Source organism: Camelus dromedarius, chromosome 11 (assembly GCF_036321535.1).
Source record: "Camelus dromedarius isolate mCamDro1 chromosome 11, mCamDro1.pat, whole genome shotgun sequence".
In the NCBI taxonomy this organism is placed as follows: Eukaryota; Metazoa; Chordata; class Mammalia; order Artiodactyla; family Camelidae; genus Camelus; species Camelus dromedarius.
In genome coordinates this window covers 51102141-51124093 of record NC_087446.1, presented here as the reverse complement: position 1 = coordinate 51124093, position 21953 = coordinate 51102141, and the positions used below count along the sequence as shown (strand labels likewise).

Here is a 21953-nt window from a genome sequence, read left to right as displayed (position 1 = left end):
CTAAAAGGGATCCTATAAAAACATCAGAAAAATTGAAGACCAACAACTTAATATAAAATATGCAAAGGCTCTGAACACCCCAAAAATACATGAAAAGAAGTCCAATCCCACTGGTAGTCAGGGAAACACTAATTTAAAATAACAGTGAGACAGCATTTAATGCATATTCCACTGACAAAATTTAAGTGTCACACTTTAGTCCATCAAGAGACGAAGAAAGAGACATTCTTTTTACCTTTGAGTGGTGTGTGAACTATAATAATTCTAGATATAATCTGGCAATGTGTCACTCAAGACACTTTTGGTTCCAAGTAACAACCCAACTCAAATCCTCACTCCAAACGTAATTTATAGAGTCACATAATTGAAAATCTAGTCATAGCTGGATCAAATTGACCTAAATGTCATCACTACAATCTAGTTTCTTTCTAGGTCTCAGTTCTGCCTTCCTCTGAGTGGAAGTCATTTCCAGTAAAGGTCCCTCTTCATGAAGAGAGCTTATAGTCTTATAGCAACAAGTCCAGCAGAGAAGAAAAGCTCTTGATCTAATTCTTATTGGCCTGAATTGAGTCATGTGTCCATCACTGAACTATACAGCACTATAACTAGTGGGATATTACACCATCATTCACCAAATAGAAGCCAGAGGAGGAGTCAACACCATTTGTAACCCCACAGATTAAGAGAGGACTAATTCATCTAAAGAAAACCAAGGTGCTGTTACCAGAAAAAGAGGAGAGGGATGCTGGGTGGTAGAAAAACAAACAAACAAACAAAAACCCCTTTACTGGTATTATCTATTAAAATAAAAAATGTACATATCTTTTGCCTCAGTAATCACACTTTAAGGATTCGACGCTATAGAAAAGTTGCACAATTTCAAAAGAAATATATATAAGGTTACTGACTCCAGCATTGTTTATTGTTTAATTTTTAAACATTTTATTTATTTATTATTGTATTATTTATCATTTTATTTTGGGGGGAGAATTAGTCTTATTTATTTTTTCAGAAAGTACTGGGGATTGAACCCAGGACCTCGTACATGCTAAGCATGTGCTCTACCACTTGAGCTACACCCTCCTCCCTACCAGCATTATTTATAATGGCACAAAGTCTGGACCAATCTCATTATCTATCAATAAAGGAACGGCTTCAAAAATATAGTACATTAATATTATACAATATTGTGCAGCTAATTAAGAAATGAGCTAGATGAGAGTATGTATGATAAAGTGTTGAATGAAAAAAAAGGAGGTTGCAGAAAAAAACATATGGTGTGATTCATTATTTGTAAAAATAAAAATCAAAACCTCTATATGTATGTGTTTCTATAACCACTGGGAAAAGTATAGAGAGAAACATCCATCTTTTAACATTGGTTTTATCCAGGATTGGGATGGGGGGATGACAGACTTTATATACTTCTGTGCTGTTTGAAGTGTTAAAATGAATGTTTATTACCTTTTAAAAAAAAGTGAATAGAAAGTGAAATGAGGAAGTGTCTTAAAATGTAAACTATTTTTAGATTTGGAAAAAAGAGATAAATTGCTTTACAGTAAAGAAGAGATTGAAAATGTTGCAGACAGAGTAACCCATGGAGCAGGCCCTGAGGGGATCTGTTTCAGAGCAGGGTAACAAATGTCCCAGGGCTGTGATGGCTTCACTGTTCCGCAGGGAAGTACAAACAGACAACCAGAGTAGTTCACACAATTTAGCTTTTTGATATTGCAAATAATTTTCTTTTAGGAAATCATGATGATTAAGAGATGGGAGGACTTTAAAAATGCATACTGTTATTCGTTAGGATTGAAGAGTTAGCAGCCCTCTGTCAGTTCTCAAACTGTTAGAAATGGTAATGGTCTGAACATGCCAAAGTCTCGAAAAACTAGACCGACAGCAACAGCAGAAAGCGAAGCCTTAATGGAGAGAGGAGATCGTTCTTCCTCTGTGGGAGAGAAAAACAGGTGGGTGTGGATATAGACAGTTATGGACAGACTTTATAGGTATCGGCAAAGAAGATGTGATAGCATCTTCTGCTGGGTTCAAGGCTGAGGGGCTCAGCAGGAGTGACTGTGAGGCTGAGACTGAGGGGAGGGGTAAACATGTGGAGGAGGTGCTGTGGGGGATGGGAGACTGCCCTGCGAGAAACTCAGGTCTCCACATTTGGAATAATATCTGACTATTTTGCTCAGATTTGCTCTTTTATGAAACTGTCCTTGGTCCTTGTATTCTCTCCCTCGTTGTATCACATAATTCTTTAAACAGAGTCTTCAGTGACTGTTTTTTTTAGTCATCCTTTATCATTCTTTACAATGCTGCAAACTCGAGATCATTGTTCCTTCAAGTATCCCAAACACATTTTCCCCATCCAGCACTTTGTTTTTATTCCTTTTATGAAATTTATATTCTTGCTTAGTTTTTGTACTTGTCTTATTTGTACCCACTAAACTGTCTCTGACACACTGTTCATTTATCTATAACCACCTCACAGCATCTCCCAGATACTAGACACCCAATTGATTGTGGCTGAAATAAACTTAATTCCACACAGAAAACAACTGGACCATAATCAGTATTATCCTGATTAAAATCCCTTCAGTTGTGACAACAGGAATAAACCACTGACCGTTTTTTAAAAAGCTCCTATAAACTAAATGTGCTTTTTTCTTTTCTTACAAAGAGAATGTATATTTGGCCATGTTTTGCTTCTAAGAGTTTTAAACTGTACACCCTTTGAATCCATACACTTCTGCTCTATAAATGCCACAGAGATCATTAAACTAAAAACTTCCTCTGTAATAGATGTGGAAACTGAGGGCCAGAAAAATTAGGTGATTTGTTCCAAACTGCAGAGATCTTAAGTGACAGAGTATATATTAGAACCATGTTTCCCACTTAAACAAGTATCTTTATACTGTGATTACCCCTTTTGATCTGATTATTATTTTGTATTCAATAATAGTTAAATTAATAATAGCTGTTATCTCTGATAAAGCTCTGTTAAAATCAATACACTGACTACCGGTCATTTCTAAAGATGTCAATATAAGTTTCTGTTGCTGAGTGACAGGTTTGATATTTTAAGTGCTGGGAAAGTGCAACATGCCAATTGGACATTCAGTTCAAGGTTGTTTTATAATGCATATCATTTTGTGGTTATAATAAAATCTAAAATTTTGACTGTGAAGGTATATCAATCTTTACTTCTACATCTTATAGTTCATCTTTTATTTATTGAAAACTCAAGATCTCTTTATTATATTGTAAATAAAAATATTGAAACAGTAGAATAATAAATCTCTATCATACAAACATTATTAGGAGAATACTTCTGTGCAGAGATATACATGGTCTTTTCCCTGGGGAGGCAAGAGATGGCCGATTACAAACCACCATTCTCTTTTCTATTTGCACATGAAAGTAGAAACCACCAGCTCATTAGCACTAAGAGTGTTTTTCTCTTAAAACATGCTCCCATAATACTTAAGGGGTGCCAGTGAATACACATATCAAAAGATTTGTATTCAGTTTTGCTGAAATGGTGTACTGTTAATGTTAATTTAAAAACTATAGTTTTCTATTTAGCAAATGTTATCATTTGACCTTTGATTAAATTTTAATATCTCTCCCCCGGAAACAAGAGATTTTTACATAAATTTTTATGTAAAAGAATAATATTGCACCAAAAGTCTCTATCTGGAGTTAGACTCCTAGAGATTGGATTCTCTAGGATGAGGACGTGGGTAAGTATGTAACAAAGCTACACTCTCACTGTATTCACTTGAATGTCTTGTAGCACCGCTTGTTGATCTGGTTATACCACACAACTCTTGAAACAGTTTTCAGTGGCTGTCTTAGTCATCCTTTATCACATTCTTTACAATGTACTGCTATCAACTCCTCTAGATCATTGTTCCTTCAAATATCCCAAACACGGTAGACTCCATCTAAATTCCCAAAGCTCATATCACAGACTATACCTTGTAAAACTCTAAAGACTTTTAAATAGAAAGACAAGGCTGCCATTTATATATTCCTTCAGCAACTGTTTACCGGGTCCTTACTGAGTGACAGGCACTGTGCCAGGAGCTGTTGTTAGTGAAGTGTTTAAAGACACTGTCCCAGTGCTCACAGTGCGTGACAGGCAGAGCAGACCAAACATGATGCATAGGATGAGGGTGGCAGAGAAGCGAGGATGGGCTAAGGCGACCAGTTCACTCTGGGAGAGTGCCGCAGAGGGGTGTCCGGTCGGCGGGGTCCCGAGAAAGTGGGGAGGAAAGTCACTCTAGGCTGGGCTCAGCGTGACGCGACAGCGCAGCGCGCACATAAAGGGAGGAAGGGTGCAGACGACACGAAAAGATGCGAGCGGCACGGACGGAGGTGACTGAGGCCTGGGGGAGCCAAGCAGGCGGGGAGACCCGAAGGCAGAGCCTCATCACACGGAGCTGTTAGCTGGACAAGCATGCGCGCGGGGTGGGGGGACTGCAAGGGCCCCCTGGTAAAGAGGGGTGGACACAGAGGGCAGGTAGAGCAACCCGGAGCTTAAAGAAATTGTTCGGAAAAGGAACTATGAGGTTAAATTCAGGGACTTTTAAAAAAAAAAGTTTGAAAGGTATTTCTGAGATAAAACAAAAGATTTGACGACCCGCCGGGAAGGAATGGCATACACGTCCTGTACCGCAGGCTCCGACAAATTAATGAATCATCGCAGGTCACTAGCTAACCACCAAGGGGGTTAAATTAAACGGCCCAAGTTTAACTTTCTGTTGTGGGAATTAAGACACGGGGATACGTCTAGGCTTGCTGAGTCACGTGGGAAACCTCTCCCCTGGGCATTTTCTCAACGCCCACCCAGCGGGAAGACGTGGGCTTACAAGTTAGGGCCACTTTCAGCCTCCTCGCAGGATGCAGCTCAGGTGGGCAACGCTCATGGGTGAAAACTCAATCCACCGCCAAACCACGTATTAACACTCTTATCAATAGCAGATTACCATAAAGATAGGATAGCAAATGTCGTGCAACCCCCCTCACGTCCAGGTCCCCAATAGCCTCCATCGTCTTTGGCGGCTTAGCGGGTACCGCCGCCAAAGCAGGGCCCACTCCAGCGCTCCACGCACGGCGCATGCGCAAGACCCGCTGCGTGGGAGGAGAGCCGGGCTGGGAGGATGTTTCCCAGCAGCCCGCGCCCCTCGCTGGCATTCTCCCTCCCGCTCCCAGGCCGCGTGACCGTGACTCCGCCCGCCAGGTTCCTCTGTTTCAAGCGGTGGTTTGCCAGCGCCCCCCTGCGGTCCGGTTGAGCGCTGCGACCTGGCACGCAGGGCCAAAGCGAGCGAGCCGGGAAAGTGCGGCGGCTCCCGCCGCCGCCCGCGTCACCGTAGCGCGCCGACCTGTGGCGGCGCGGCGGAGCGGAGAGGAGAGGAGCGGAGCGGGAGGGAGGGGGAAGGAGACGCGCGGGGCGGGGAGGGGGGAGGGAGGGAGGAGGCCAGACAAGGCGGGGGGAGGGGGAGCAGCGGTGGCGCAAGCCGCGCGGAGCAGCGCAGCCCGGGTCCGCTCCCTACTCCGCCGCCGCCACCCGCCCCAGCCAGCGGAGCCGGCGCCCCAGCGGCCCCCGGAGCACCTCAAAGCCGACGCGGGAGTCCATGTTGGGGAACTTGGCGGCGGCGTGACGGGGACCTAGGGACCTGCAGTGGGGCCGCCGCCGCCGCCGCCGGAGCAAGCGCCTCGACCTCGGCCTGAGGTAAACACGGGCCGACCCGGGGGTGGACGGGCGCAGGCAGCTGTCGAGGAGGGCCGGGGGTCACGGGCTGGCGCAGAGCGGAGGAGCGGGCCCGGGGCGACGCGAGGGCGGACAAAGTTTCGGAATCCCGCGCGGCCCAGGCGGCGTCCTGCGCTCGGAGGAAAGTTGGAGCTGCCTCTCGAGGCGGGGGAAGCCGCGGCGGCGAGGGCCCCCCTTCCCACTCGCCACCCCCGGGGGGAGGCCCCGCTCCGGTCGCCGCCGCCCGGCTGTCGGCACCCCGTCCCATTTCCTCCTTGTGGCCTACCCGCCTCCGCCGGCCGAGCCTGTCCCTGCCCGGCTGTCCTGGGGGAGTGGGTCGAGGCGTGAGTCTCCGCGACCGATTCGTACATCCCCTCCCCGCGGTGGAAACGTGTCCTGCTGGGCTTCCGGGCGCTCCCGACCCCCGCGGCCGCTTTACTTGGGAGACTTTGCTTTTGTCAACAGCGTCCGAGCCCGCTCGTGAAACCAAACTTTACTGCGCCGTGACCTCTCCGAGTGCGCGACCGGGGGAGAGCCGGCGCTCCGGGGTATCCGCCTTACCCCATCCCCTGAATTTCAAACTCTTCTCCCACCGCCAGTTTTCAAATCGATTTCCTGGGCTGACAACAAAAGGGCCAGGAGATCTCAATTTAGCTCCAGCAGTCGCCCCTGCTCAGACACTAGGAATCTTGAACCATTAAAGACATGTCTTACAGATGGCTGGCGGTCTTGCTACCCCCCCACCCCCCGCCCTTTGAAAGATTGTTCTAAAAGTAAGCGCCTCATTTAGAGTAGTTGATTCAAACATTCAGATTGGAATGTGGAACTTTAACATACCCTCAAAGTGTTTTCTGTATCCTTAAAGTGTTACTGTGACATACAGTGTCTCCGAGTTGAGCATTTTTCATTCATTTTGAATTACACTTTAACGTCTTTATCATACTACCAGTGAATTAAGGTTTTTAGGCGAAACTGAACCATAAGTTTTTAATATAATGCTTTGGCCAGTAGATGCTGTTCTTAAATTTTCCCAATTTGGGAAATTCACTGAATATTGGAAAAGGAACGTTTAATAGATGTATTTTATCATTTTAAAAGAAAAACTAATTCATACATATGACCACTTACCTCAGTAGCAGAATATTGAAGTACATTTTTTTTTGAAGTATAGTCTTAAATAACTGATGGTTTTTGTGTTTTACTGTATTAAACTTTTTATATGTAATGAAGTCTCTTTCCAGACCATTGCTTTCTGTTTCCTGTTTCTTTGGCAGTTGGCTTAATCGTCTCACTTTTTTACTGTTGGCTAAGAGCTGCAGTAAAAAAAATTGTGGGACTTTTGTTTTTGCTGTTGTTTTAACTTACTGGGCAGAAGAAATGAAAATTTGAAATTGTCTTTGGGTTTTTTTGGTTTTGTTGTTTTATACTATTCTATCAAGATAATCTGAATTTATTTTATATTTTGTTTATGCAATATGAAGGGTTTGTTTTTTTTTAATTAGCGTGTCTTCTTGTAACAGCACTTTTTTGCTCTAACTTTTGGTGCTTGCAAGTATACTAATGATTCAGTTTTACATTCGGATAGTGACCTTTTTGCCTGAGAATTTGAGTATATCTTAAGATTTTGGTGGGGTAAGATGTGGATGTTTCCTTACTTTAAGTGCACACCTGCTATAAAGAGATTCTTCAGTATGTTAAGGGGGCAGAAAACTGTGGAAGAAAATGGAAAATTGTTCCTAAATGTGCTGCCTGAAACATGTCATGGAGACATTTTTAAGGGGAATTTCTTTGTATGCCTTTATGTGGGAATCGGTCCACAGTTTAAGATTGAAACTCTTCAAGGGTCACTTAGCTTCTGCATAATCCTTTGGACACTAACCAATGCTTAGGCAGCTTTCTTGAAAAGTTGTGCTGTTAATCAGCAGAGATAAGATGGGTCAATACTCTAGTTACATGGTGTTGATTCATCATCAATAGCATCTTTTAGTAATAAGACAGCACAGTATTATCCATTTATATACCTAATACTGAACTTTAAAAAAAAAAAGATACATCAGTGAGAAATAGTTGTAAAATCTAAGTAAAGAGAGTGGCAGGCATAAAAGTAAGGGAGTCAGCCCTAGAATAATTTAAACTGTAACTTCCTTTTAGCAAGCTCTGCCATCATTTACTGTTGTCTTTTAGTGATGTAAATTAGGTCTTGACTTACCTTGCCCAGTGAAATAAAAATTCTTAATTATATTCCCTGTCCCAAAGAATAAGTTAATAGCCTTGCACCTTATCTTGCATCTGAGTGGTGGTAACTGTTCATAGCACTGAGTAGAGCGCAGAGTTAAAATACGCTGTATCATTTTATTGCTGTTCCCAAGACTCATCTCTGCATTGTTGTGGTCCTCTCTTCTCTCTTTTTAAAGTTGTAACTTTGTAATTCCTAGTACTTAAACACATAAAAGTTAAGTGTAAAAATGTGAAAACAGCGCCATCATCTCTCACTTACAAAATAGCTCCCTAAAAAGTCTCACTATGACCTTTGTTCACCTATGTCTTTAACATTCACCAGCCAGAGTGATCCTGATAAAGTATCCCTGATCATGTCACTTCTCTTCTCAAATGGCTTCCCTTCTCAGTTATGGTAAAGTCCGTAGTCCTTATTATGGTCTACCAGGCATTTAGTGTTTTGAATCTCTTCTCCTCTGTCTTCATTACCTCACTCTTAACTCACTCCTCTGCTCTGCTACTGAGGTTTTCTCTGACTACTCTGTGTAAGATAGGCCCTCCTCCCATATTTCTTTGCCCTTTTAAGCCAGATTTTTCTCTATAGCACGTACCACTTTCCACGATACTGTATAATTTACTAACTTAAGTTTATTGTATTTTTTCTTCACTTTAATGCAATTTCTGTGAGAACAGGGTTTGTCAATTTGGGTCCCTGTTTCTGTTCCCAAACACAGAACAATGGTACCAAATAAGGACCAAGGTACTTTGGATTATGACATAGTGGGATTGAAAAAGCTTTGGGGCTTTCAGGTGGAGATGTCTATAGGCAATTAGGTATATGGTTCTAAAATCCAGAGGAGAGGTATGGGCTGGAAAAAGAAAAATGGAGTCACTTATATAGGTAATTGAAACTTTAGGTGGAATTGCTTAGGAAAGGGAATATAACCTGGAAAAAAGAAATGCTAAAATGGAATCACAGTGGCCTCTAACATTAAAAAAAAAAGGTTTGTTGGAGGCATATGAGCTCCCAAAGAATACTGAGAAGGTTGTAAAAGTAGGAGCTGAGTGTGGTATTTCAGAAATCAAAGGAAAGAGTATTTCAAGGGGAGAGTAGCTAATAGGGTCAGGTGTTGATAAAAGTTGAATAAGGTGAGAGTGAAAATGTAACAACATGGAGCTCATTGGCCTTTTGAACAAACAGGGTAGTAAGCTCATTTTCAAACTGATGCTTCTATAATTGCTTATCCAGATTTAAAAGTACTGAGACCAAAGATTAAGAAATTATCCACTCACATTACAGGAGAGACCTAATGTTTATCAAATATTTACTATATGCCAAATATTCTATTCTGTTCTAGACATTTTGCATGAATTTTCATTTGATCTTTTCAGCAGCTTTGCAGGGTTGGATGTATTAATCCATTTTACGAGAAAGGACTTTGAGGCTCTGGAGAAGTTAAGAAGTCAAATGACTTGCTAAAGGGCACTTGCTAAGAATTTATATACCCAAGTCCATCTGACTCTTTGGCCTTCAGTTTGTCTTTTACAATATCTGTTGGTCTCCCAAATTCTGCATCAATGTTGTCTAGTAGTAGACCTTCCTGTGATGATGAAGATAGTGGCTGTTGAACACTTGAAATATGGTCAGTGTGATGGAGGAACAGAATAGTGGTTACTGTATTGGACAGTGCAGTTACAGACCAAAAGAATCCCATAAATAATAAAGCAGAGTCATAAGAAGAGGTGGAAGCACATATTCATCATTTGAAAGGAGTACTGTTTTGCTTATATGCTAATTTTAGATACTGTAAATGAATATTGTAGGTAATTTTCTTCTTTTTTCTTTTTTTTCCTTACAATCTCAGACTTTCAGAAAAGTTCCAGTGCAATGCAAAGAACTCCCCCCCCCCACCTCCCCGAACCATTCGGGAATAAGTTGCAGGTGCATTCTCATCATCCCAAACAGGGACAAGGACTTTCTGTTATGTAAACAACATTAAAACTGGAAATTGAAATAGCTTTATCACTGCCATCTAACCCCTAAACCTCATCCAAATTTTGCTAGTTTTCACAGTAATTTCCTTTTTAGCAAAGTGATCCAGTTCAGAATTCTGTGTTGCATTCGTTTAATTATAATGTCTTTTTAAACTCCTTCAACCTAGAACACTTCCTCAATCTTTTATTGACTTTCATGACCTCGACACTTTAAAAGATTATAGGTTAGTTTTGTTGTAAAATGTCTCTCGATCTGGATTTTTTCCTGATATTTCCTTGTGGTTGGATTCAGATGGTGCATTTTTTGGTAGGAGTATCACAGTGTGGTGGTGTGCTCTCACTGCATCCTGTCAGATGGCATAGAGTTTCTGTTTGTCCCGTTACTGGTGATGGGCACTTTGATCACTTAATTAAGGTGATCCTAAGCTTCTTTACTGTAAAGTTTTTGTTTGTTTGTTTGTTTTGGGGTTTTGGGTTTTTTGTTTGTTTGTTTGTTTTACTTCTTGATAATTAATAAGTGCTTTGTGGGGAAGTATTTTGAGAATATATTTAGCCCACTCCTTATTAAACTTGCTATTTGTTGATTGTCAAATTGTCCCAGCTTTGGCCACTGAAGGCCTCTTCAAGCTACTTTCTGTATTCTTTTGACTTGATTTGATCACTTCCTTACTTTTTGACACAAGAAAATGTTCCAGGCTCACCTTAAACTTTCCTTGCCACAGCCTTGGAATCAGCCATTTCTCCAAGGAGTGACTTCTTTTAGTGGAGGAATGTATTTAGAAAACAAGATTTGAGCACTGTATTTATATCTATATATAGAAAACCATGAGTTGGTACCAGTTTCTCCAATTTCAATACACAGTGTTTGTTTTTGTTTTCTCCTTTTCCAAATGTATAACTCTCTTCTCTTATAAGGAGTAACCTAGCTCCCATTATCTTTAGTGTATTTTCTTATATGATCAATCCCCAGTATGTAGCCAGTTTCCCACTGCTACTCCTCTTCTGTCCCTTGTGTTGCATAACATTTTCACTCTGCTTCGGCTCTGACACATTGTGCCAGGATGTGTTCCTTACTCCAGGCTTCTCATATACCTCATGCTGAGGATCCTGCCATTCTGCTTGAGTTCCAGTACCTCACTCTGGGCTCCCTCACCATCCTTCATATGCACACCTTGCTCACGCACTTGGGCTCCAACACATCCAGGCAGAACAGCAGACTTTTTTTTTTTTTAAAGGTTATACTTACTTGTGTCTACAAAAGATTATTACACCCAAATATTTTAGTGAAAATTAGTGATCAGATACGTTCCCACCTTGTTATTTAAACCCTCTTGAGAATCTCACATCTCTATTAGTGATAAGACTAATCTTCCTCCTTAGTTTTCCTTTTACCCTGGAGTTCTCAGATGTACTTTTAGTGGAGTCTTTTTCATGTAATTTTAACAGTAAGATGAAGATCAGTTCAGTTTTTTTTGTACGTAGGCTTTGGAGTCAATCAGACCTGGCTTTGAATGCTGATTGTCCCATATACTGATTGTCACCTTTTCTAGGTGTCCCAGTTTCCTCACCTATTTTAATTTTCAAGTAATACTTATTTAAGTCCAGTGGTAATAGCAGCTAACTCTATCTTTCATACCCTTAGTTAGCTATGTTTAGTGAGTGATTTTCAAGCCTTGTTAGCAGTGTTCTAGTATTCAGTTTTGGTGTTGTTTTAATTTTTAGAATGTACTGTGGTATGGTATTTTGAGGATGAAATATGCAAAGGTGGGCCAGCGTATGTAGCTCATTGCTTGATATAAAGTAGGCATTCTCTCTGCCTGTAATCCTGTGCTCCAGGTTTGTTGATATCTGTGTCCATTAGGTCTGGGGATGAAACATGGCCTTTGCTCTTGGGGAGCTTAGTCCTGATCAGGCCTTTATTGCTCCCCAGTGTTGTTTCTGTTTTTTTCCTAGCTTGTTTTCCATAACTTCCTCACTTTCCCCGCTTTCTGCTACTGCATTATCTCCAAAACTCCCAATTTAAACATTTCAGAAACTACTCTCAAAATAGATGAGTGGGAGAGAGGTGGACTTTTCCTCAGTGATTCTCTACTTTTTACAAAACACAATTTAAGCCTTACCTTGGACTTTAACTTTATGTTTCTTTATATTCTGGCCCATAATTATGTCTTTGCCCTTATCTCCTGTCCTAAATGAATTCTTTCTTAGTCCTGAAAAGTGACATGTACCTCACGGTTGGCATTTAGCATATGCTATTTTGTTGTTCATCTTTTGTATCCTATTTTTCCAGCTCTACTTTTTACACCAGGAAGGAGTATAATATCTTGATCTGTCTTTGTATTCCAATGCCAGGCCCAGTATCCTAACCACAATAGTATTTCAGCAGCTTAAAGTAAACAAAAACAGAAATATAAACATTAAAGACAGCAGCCACAGCAACACTGCTTTGAAAATTCTCTGGGGTCAGTGAAACAGCTTACAAATTATGCGCGATGTGTTAACCTAAATATACTTGTAACGCTAGTTTGTATGCCTGGATGGCATGTCAAGAAAATTGTTCCTTTAAACTGCTGTTCTAACAGGGAATAAAATATTAATAACTTAAAAATTTTGTAAGCTATCATTCACCCAAAAACCTTCAGATAGCACAGCCTTAATGAATTAGGCCACACAGTTACTTAGACATCAACATGAGTAATATGAGGAAATGCATGAAACAGAAAATATCTTTATTGTTTCGAAACCGCTACGGAACTAGATCAAACTGAAACTGACCATGAAGCAGAAATAAATTCAAACATTTAAAAGAAGTTTATAATACATTTCATATTAATACAGTCACTCCAAGTTTCTTTGATTATTATTTGCATGACATTTTTTCCTTACTTTTATTTTTACCTATCTATGTCTTTCTATTTAAAGTGAGTTTCTCGTCTACTCTAAACAGAAAAGAAGCAGGATGCTGCAAAAATGAGAAACTCATAACTGGAAAGGTGATAACTACCATGAATTACAAATAGAATAAACACAAAATTGTAAAAGAAGACATCTAAATCATTAAGAGTGGAAGAGGGAAGCAAGGAAAGCCACTGTGGAGAACAGTGTGGAGATTCCTCAAGAGACTAGGAACAGACTTACCATATGACCCAGGAATCCCGCTCCTAGGCATATATCCAGAAGGAACCCTACTTCAAAATGACACCTGCACCCCAGTGTTCATAGCAGCACTATTTACAATAGCCAAGACATGGAAACAGCCTAAATGTCCATCAACAGATGACTGGATAAAGAAGATGTGGTATATTTATACAATGGAATACTATTCAGCCACAAAAACCGACAACATCACGCCATTTGCAGCAACATGGATGTTCCTAGAGAATGTCATTCTAAGTGAAGTAAGCCAGAAAGAGAAACAAAAATACCATATGAGATCACTCATAGGTGGAATCTATAAATAAATAAATAAATAAATAAATAAATAAATAAATAAATAAATAAATAAATAAAAAAAACAAGACAGAAACAGACTCATAGGCGTAGAACACAAACTTGTGGTTGCCAGGGGGGAGGGGGGTGGGAAGGGACAGACTGGGATTTTAAAATGTAGAATAGATAAACAAGATTATACTGTATAGCACAGGGAAATATATACAAGATCTTGTGGTAGCTCACAGCGAAAAAAAAGTGACAATGAATATATGTATGTTCATGTATAACTGAAAAATTGTGCTCTACACTGGAATTTGACACAACATTGTGAAATGACTATTACTCAATAAAAAATGTTAAAAAAATAAAAATAAAGTGAGTTTCTCGAAGGCAGCATGTAAGTTAGTCTTTTTTTAAAAATCCAATTTGACAATCTTTTAATTGGTATGTGTAGATTATTTGCATTTAATATAATTATTGGTATGATATGCTCCTTTATTTCCCATTTACTGCCTTTTTTGGATTGTGTGAATGTATTATAGTATTCTACTTTAAATATCTATTGCCTTTTTTTGGCTATATCTCTGCATATTATTTTTAGTGATTGCTTTAGGTCTGCTCTTGACAACTTGAAAGCATGCAGTAAATGTAAAATATATAGCAGATTTCAAAGACTTACTACCACAAAAAGAATGTAGAATGTCTCATTTAATAAATTTTTTATTGATTTCATGTTGAAATGTTAATATTTGAATTTACAGGGTTAATAAAATATATTAAAGTGGCTTTATTTGTTTTAACTGTTAAAATATGGCTATTAAAAAGTTTAAATTTGCATATATAGCTCACATTATGTTTCTATTAGACACTGTTGCTCTAGGGATTATGATATGTATGCCAAAAGATTCACAGTCTACTTAGAATTAATATTTACCACTTGAAGTAAATGTCGAAGCCCTGCAATTCCCCCAGTGACCTTTATCTTATGGTTGTCACATGTATTACACATACACACGCAGTGAAAACCCCATCAGACAATTGATTGCTTTCAGTAATCATACATCTTTTATTAAAGGACTTAGGAGAAAAAAAATAGTTTCCTATATTCCTAAATATTTATTATTATTTTTGTTGTTTTTCTTTGTTAATGAAATTTCAAGTTTCGTATCATTTCTCTTCATTCTGAAGAACTTGCTTTAGCCTGTCTTTTAAAGTAGCCCTGCTGGTGATAAATTCTTTGTTTCTCTTAACTGAAATGTCTTTTCATTTCTGATGAATTTCTTCACTGGAGATAGAATTCTGGGTTAACAATTTTTTTCTAAAGATGTCCTGCCATCCTCTTGGGTTCCATTGTTTCTGGTGAGAAGTTTACAGTAATTTGAATCATTTGTTCTACCTGTGTGTTGTATATCTCTACCTACTTTAAAATTTTTTTCCTTTATCTTTGCTTTTCTGCAATTGATTATGATTTGTCTGGGTATGTTTATCTTTCTTTTGAGTTAATCCTATTTGAGGTACACTGAACTTTGTGAATTTTTAAATTTGTGCCTTTCACCAAGTTAGGGAGGTTTTTGGACATTATTTCTTGAAATATTTTTTTCTGTACCAATCTCTTTCTCCTTTTCCTGGACATGAATAGAACTTTGAATGTTGTTCTTAGGACCCTGAGACCCTTCATTTTCTTCCAGGCTTTTATTTCTCTGTTCTTCAAATTAGATCATTTCTATTGATGTATCTTCACATTCACGGACTTACTCCTTTGCATTTCCATTCTGTTGTTGAGACCTTATTTCAGGCATTGAATTATTCTGTTCTAAAATTTCTGTTTTCTTTCTTTCTTTCTTTCTTTCTTTCTTTCTTTCTTTCTTTCTTTCTTTCTTTCTTTCTTTCTTTCTTTCTTTCTTCCTTCCTTCCTTCCTTCCTTCCTTCCTTCCTTCCTTCCTTTCTTTTCTTTTATTTCTTTAGTTACTCTTTATCTGCTAAGAACCTCCTTCTTCTGATTCATTTCAGAATTGTTACTTTTTTTTCCCATGCAGCATAGCTTATTTATATAGTTAGTTTAAAACCATGCCTGACAAATGTGCTGAGTAAATATTACCTATAGTTGTTAAACATATACATAAATCATTCATTCAGAGCTGTTTATTTGACACTCATTTGAAGGCATGGTGCTGGATCCTGAAATATAGTAAAGCAGGTAACAGCTTAACAGTTTTGAAGTCACTTGAGTCATTAAGAGTGTTACCAGTTCTCGTTGTTTGAATATTTTTACTATCTAGTGACTTGAGTTAGTATTTGTTTTATTTTCTGGCAAAGGGCAAATGAGTTCCAATCCTCCTGCTTACCACTGGCTTGTGACCTTGGACAAGTTCCTTAACTTCACTGTATGTAAAATGAAGATATCTTCGTCACAAAATACTGTTAAGAGTTAAATGAGATAACTTACAATATATCAGAAAGTAATAGCTAGAAACAGTGTGAAAAGCATACCCAAAAGTCCAGTTTTAGGGACATTTGAAGCATTTGAAATAAGATTACATTTAGGAGAAAATACCTGTATTTGCCTGTGCCTGATGCTAGTATGGAGGAGTGGGAGATTTTTGCTTTTTTTAAAAATAAGATTTCATAGTACGTAATAACATATTTCTAGGTTAGAATAGTAGTGTATCATAGGAGTAGGGTTGTGAAATGCTTCTTTATATGTGAAAAAGTCATTTGAGAACGCATTGATTATATACTTATGTAGCATCATAAAGTTGTATTTATCTCAGAGATAGCTGCCAAGGGATGAATGTAATAAATTCAGATGATAGTTATAGCTAGAGTAAAGAGAGAGTGGATGTCCTGTGTACTACACAAAGCAGTTCCCACCCCCACCCCTCCATATTAGTTTTGCTATAACAACTTGTACCAGAATGGAAATGACGTTTCTTGAGGAACCGGTCAAGGAATGACATTTAGCATCTGTACAAAAAAGAGACTAATTTCTAGAGTTGAAATTATAATAATATAAGGTTTTCAAAAATCTTTTTAACCAGAACAGAGCAGTGTTTCAGAAGCAGTGTTTGAACACTGCCCTTTTTCCCCCTACTGCTATAGATGAAATCCATTTCCATTCCTTTATAACAAGCATTTGTGTGTGGTAATTTATTGTCAGTAATTTCTCTTCTTTAATTCTTAGGATTTGTTTGTTTATTTGCAAATGTTTTTTTGTGCTTTACATAATTTTCCCATCTCCTTTTTTGGGAGATAGTTAGACAGGGATTACCGTTTCAATTCAGGAGACTCTCTGAGCTAGATTAAGGGTTAAATTAAAGAAATAGTTTACAGTTTTCCTGTTTTGGATTAGAAGAAAAGTATAAAAAGACACTAGTTCTTTGCTTCCATACTTCTTTCCAGGACCCCTTTTCCTCTTGGTTATTCTGCTCGCCAGATATGAGGGTACATTGTTATTGATCCCAAGGGCTCCTATAGTCCTTTTGGGAGGTTTGTTGTGAGGTGAATCTCTTAACACCTCACTGTTCTTTTTCCTTTTTTGTCTCTAATAAGCATGAGGCCTAATCTTCTAAATGTAAATTCTGCTTTTCAAGATTTGTAATTCTTGCCTCCAACAGACCTGTGATACATGTTGAGGGATGACTGATGGAAAGAAATAAAAAATGTAAAGAGCTTTAGTCATTTAAATTAGTAATGTAAATGAGGATGAGGAAATGGGAGTGAGAATCTCAAGGACAAATGAAGATTACATAATCACCTCCTCCTTCTGTTCCCTCCTTCATACCTTAAGCAGAGGTGGGATTTATTAGAGAAGAATTGCATAAATATATATTGAAATATTGGAGGACATATAATATGCTACTGTTCTACTGTTTCATTTAGAGAAAATAGTGAAAGCTTGTATATATTATGATAGCATTCCAAACGCTTTATGGTTAAGCTATCCAGGTACTTAGAAGGCACTCACTTTTCTTTTTTTTAATACACATTGCATTGTAGGTATATTCTTCTCATAGAGTGGACAACTATCATGTAAGAGTGTAACTCAGCTGGGAGCCAATTGTAATTCCTATCTTCCCCCATACAATGAAAGATCTGCTAGCTCTGTCCCATCACTAGGGTCTTGGAATTGATCTGTTTCTACAACTCTGTCTTAGGATTTAGTGGGGTTGGGAAGTTGTGTCTCTTGCTTTTTAATCTCTGTGTCTCCCCACTCAATAGATATGTGTTGTCTGTCATACTTTCCAGTGCTATAGAAGTGCAGGAACCCTCAGATACCTCTCAAGCCAAATGTGGCGATGTAATTTGGGTGGTCTTTATGTGTTGGTGATAAAGATCCATTGGAAAGACTGAGTATGAAATTGTCAGTGAAAGACTCTCTTTGTTGAAAAAGCTAATTTATATTCTAGCCTGAAATCGCTCTCACATGTTTTACTTTTAAAAACATTTTAACACTTAGTAACATATTGTAAAATTGACCTTTTTTGGATATGTAGTTCTGTGAATTTTAATACACATATAGATTTGTTTCAGCACCACCAGAGTCAACATTCAGAATGGCTCTATCACACTCAGAAAACTCCCTTGTGCTATCTTTATAGTGAAACCTTCCTCTAACCCAGGCAGCCATTGATAATGGTTCTTTGTCACTACAGTTTTGACCTTTTGAGAACGTCATATTGAATGCAGTTAGGTAGTATGTAATCTTCTGAGACTAGCTTCTTTCACTCAATATATTGCCTTTAAGATTCACCTAAGTTGTTGAGTGCAACACCAGTTTATTTCATTTTGTGACTGAGTAGTATTCCATAGTATGGATGAATATACCATAGTTTATTTACTTTGATGAAATCAGTTTGTTTTTTCTTGTACCGTCTTTGTCTGGTTTTGGTATCGGTAATAATGCTAGACTTATAAAATGAATTGATGAAATGAAATGAAATGAATAATCTTCCAAACTCTGAAAGATTAAGCACTGAGTAAAATTCACTAGGAAAATTGTCTGGGTCTGGAGATTTCTTTTTTGGAAGACTTTTAACTACAAATTCATCATATTCAGATTTTTCCTTTGTAATTTTTAGCAATTTGACTGTGATGTGTCCAGGTATGAATTTCACTGGAATTCTCCTGTTTGGATTTGTGAGTTCCTTGAATATAGGGGTTTATGTCTTTCATTAAATTTGGGAAGTTTCCAGCCATTATTTCTTCTTGTCTCCTTTTCCTTTCCTTTCTTTTTTTCCCCCACTGCACTCATTTTCCTCTCCTTGAGTTCTTGACATGGACATTAAGGCTTTGCACAGTTCCTGAGGCACTAATGATTCTTTTCCCCAATGTTTTTCTCTGTGCTGTTTGGATTGGGTAATTTTTAAAATTTTCTTAATTTTTTTAATTAAGCATATGTGATTTACAATGTTATGTTAGTTTCTGGTATACAGCAAAGTGATTTGGTTGTATATGTATATATATTCTTTTTCATATTTTTGAGTATAGATTATTACAGGATACTGAATATAGTTCCCTGTGCTATACAAGAGGACCATGTTGTTTATCTGTTTTATGTATAGTCATTTGTATCTGCTCATCCCAAACTCCTGATTTATCCCTCCCCCACTCCCTTTCCCCTTTGGTAGCCATAAGTTTGTTTTCTATGCCTGTGAGTCTGTTTCTGTTTTGTAAATTCATTTGTATCATACTTTAGATTCCACGTATAAGTGATACCATGTAATATTTGTCTTTCTCTTTCTGGCTTGCTTCACTTAGTATGACAATCTCCAGGTCCATCTATGTTGCTGCAGATGGCTTTATTTCATTCTTTTTTATGGCTGAGTGGTATTATGTTGTACATAATATACCACATAGTTTTAATTCAGTCATCTGTTGATGGACATTTAGGTTGCTTCCATGTCTTGGCTATTGTAAATAATGCTGCTATGAACATTGGGGTGCATGTATCTTTAAATAGTTTTCTTCAGATATATAGCCAGGAATGGGATTGCTGGATCATATGGCAAGTCTATTTTTAGTTTTTTTAAGGAACCTCTATACTGTTTTCCATAGTGGCTGCACCAATTTACATTCCAGATTGGGTAATTTCTATTGATACATCTTCAAGAATTTCCATTCTGCTATTGAGTCTGTCTAGTGTATTTTCTATTTCAGTTACTGCATTTTTCAGTTCTAAAATTTCCATTTGGCCACTCTTTATGGCTTCTCTTTCTTTGCTCTGATTTTCTAGCTTTCCATTTGTTTCAAGAGTATTTATTTGCTTTTACTTGTTGAAACATTTTTATACCTGCTTTATTTAAATCATTGTCAGGCAATTCACCCAGTGTTCTAATATCTGTGTCATCTTGTTGGTTTATGTTGATTGTCTTTTCCCATTAGCATTTGAAGATTTTCCAGTTCTCTCTATGCCAAGTAATTTTGGATTGTGTTTTGGACATGTTGGACAACTTACAGGTTACTGTGTCAAGCTCTTTCATCTTTATTATGTCCATGGTATTCTCTAGGTCCCTGGGGGTCCCTTTTCTGTTTTCTAGCTAGAAAGCTCAGTCTTTGTTTATTCCACTGTAGTATGTACTTTCCACAATTGCATCTGGAGCCAAGTGACAGGAAGACAGGAGAAAAAAATCAATGAGATTAGCCCACAGTTCCTTCAGTCCATGAGGATGATCCCTTTCCCTCCGAGTATTAGGCTTCTGCTGGCCTGCTGCTGCCACTGTTGCAGCCATCCCTGCCCCAGGGTTCCCTGGCAACTGGGGCACGGGGAATGAAGAGCAGTAAGGAAAATAGAGGTTTCCCTCACCTGAGTTGTTAGGAGACCTTTCCCCACTGCCTGGGCAGAGCTAGAGGGCTTTCCCTAGAATTCTCTCTCTCTCTCTCTCTTTCAAATGTCAAGCTTCATCAGGCCCAGGCTGGGGACAGAACTGAATGGGAAAAAATTGTAACTCACTACCAGATTACATACCAGATCCTGGGCTCTTCCCTAATCTACCTGTTATTATTTACCTTTTAATTTTCAGTTAGCTGTTCACTTATTCTGTCTAGGTTTTTTAGTTTCATTCAGTGAGATTAACAAGGTAGAATGTGCTTATTCCATTTTACGCAGAACAGAAACTCCTCAGTTTCACTTATTACCTGTTTTAGAATGTAATGACAGCTTGAATCTCTTTTGTATTTTAAACATGGTGTGTATATCCTGTCATTTTTTTCCAACATATATGTCATCTTGCTGTGTATAACAGTGCAAGCCCTGTTGAGGAGATGATGCTTCATTAAACGTAGAAGGAAATAGGAACATTAATTTTTCTTTTAGATTAAAGCATTGTTTTCATGAACTCTAATTTTCCAAAATTATATTACATTTGAAAAACTGTTTTCCTGTTTTCAATTTAATCTGTTTTCTGCCTGAGGATTTCTGGCTTGCTTTTCACTTAGGAAATATTTTGGGGTTTATTCATGTTAACCTTTTTAAAATGACTTATTTCAATAATTAGGTTATTGGTATGAGATAACATTTCATATTAGTGGACTCTTTTGGGACTCACTTGTTGCAGACACTGTGCAAGAATTTTGGAGATGTTCTGAAGTATATCTTCACTTCCTGGATATACTTTCAATCTTAGAAGATTGAAAGTCTTCTAAGTTTTATATCCATTTCAGTTTTACTGTTGGTTGGTATTTATAAAGTTGGGGTGAAATTGAAACCATTGGCAGAAATGAAAATTTTGTTGCTGTTCCTATAAATAGATATTCTTATTTGTTGTTTCTCCATTGAATTTCTTTCTGATTAAGACTTCTGTTTTTAACATAAAAAATATGATACTGAAAAATTTGTAACTATTGTGGTTACGAATATAGAGAAAAATAGGTGCACTGATGGGACAAACATTTTATTTATTAAAGACCTATAAGTTATTTTTTTGTAATTCATGGTGTTCAGTTAGATATTAATATACTCAAGTAATTGTGTGAAAATGTACTATTTTATAAAATTCAAGGAAAGAGAAAAGGTACTTCTTTTTACCTCTTTGTTCAAATATTGTCTGAAAAGCTTTTTCTGAGGATGTACCTTTATTGTGTGGGGTCAGGCACAGTGTATCTTTTATGTTTGCTTAATGGTCATTTCTATATAGGAAGTGTAAAATGGCCAGGAAATCTACTTACGTGTGTGCTCTTATTTGCATGTATCCTTCCTTTGTTTTGAAAATCAAAATCCTCACTATCATGTTAAAATTCACAATTCCATTTCTGAGTCCTTTAAAGATGGAAATGCAATAATGGTACAGAATAGTTAGGGGGCACAGTTAGAAAAATACATTTTAAATCCTTCGGTCTCAGTTGGGAAGCCTTTTTTTACGAAGGCGTATGCTGCAAGGACTTGCTGATCGTGGTGTGCATCTACGACACCACATGCTTACCTCCGTCACAGCACCTGCTGTCCTCTGTTGTAGTTGTTGGGTTTTGTTTTTCTCAGGTGCATCAGTGCTTAAGGCCTAGTGGTGCCTCAAAAATAGGGAGCACTGACTAAACGTTTAACTTAACTAACTGGCTG

General features: G+C 38.3%; 1 protein-coding gene and 1 long non-coding RNA gene across 5 annotated transcripts in view; one reads left to right on the top strand and one right to left on the bottom strand.

Moving 5' to 3' along the window:
• LOC135322386 (uncharacterized) overlaps positions 1-6496 on the bottom strand; it is a 35825-nt gene extending 29329 nt beyond the window's left edge. The window contains exon 1 of the long non-coding RNA XR_010382896.1: positions 6045-6496. This is a non-coding gene — a long non-coding RNA (uncharacterized LOC135322386). The remainder of the gene's footprint in view (positions 1-6044) is intronic.
• Positions 5488-21953, top strand: part of SCAF11 (SR-related CTD associated factor 11) — a 57474-nt gene continuing 41008 nt past the window's right edge. For all 4 annotated transcript variants that reach the window (XM_064490907.1, XM_031462711.2, XM_031462709.2 and 1 more), the window contains exon 1: positions 5488-5740. The gene's annotated coding sequence lies outside the window, so the exon portion shown is untranslated. The remainder of the gene's footprint in view (positions 5741-21953) is intronic.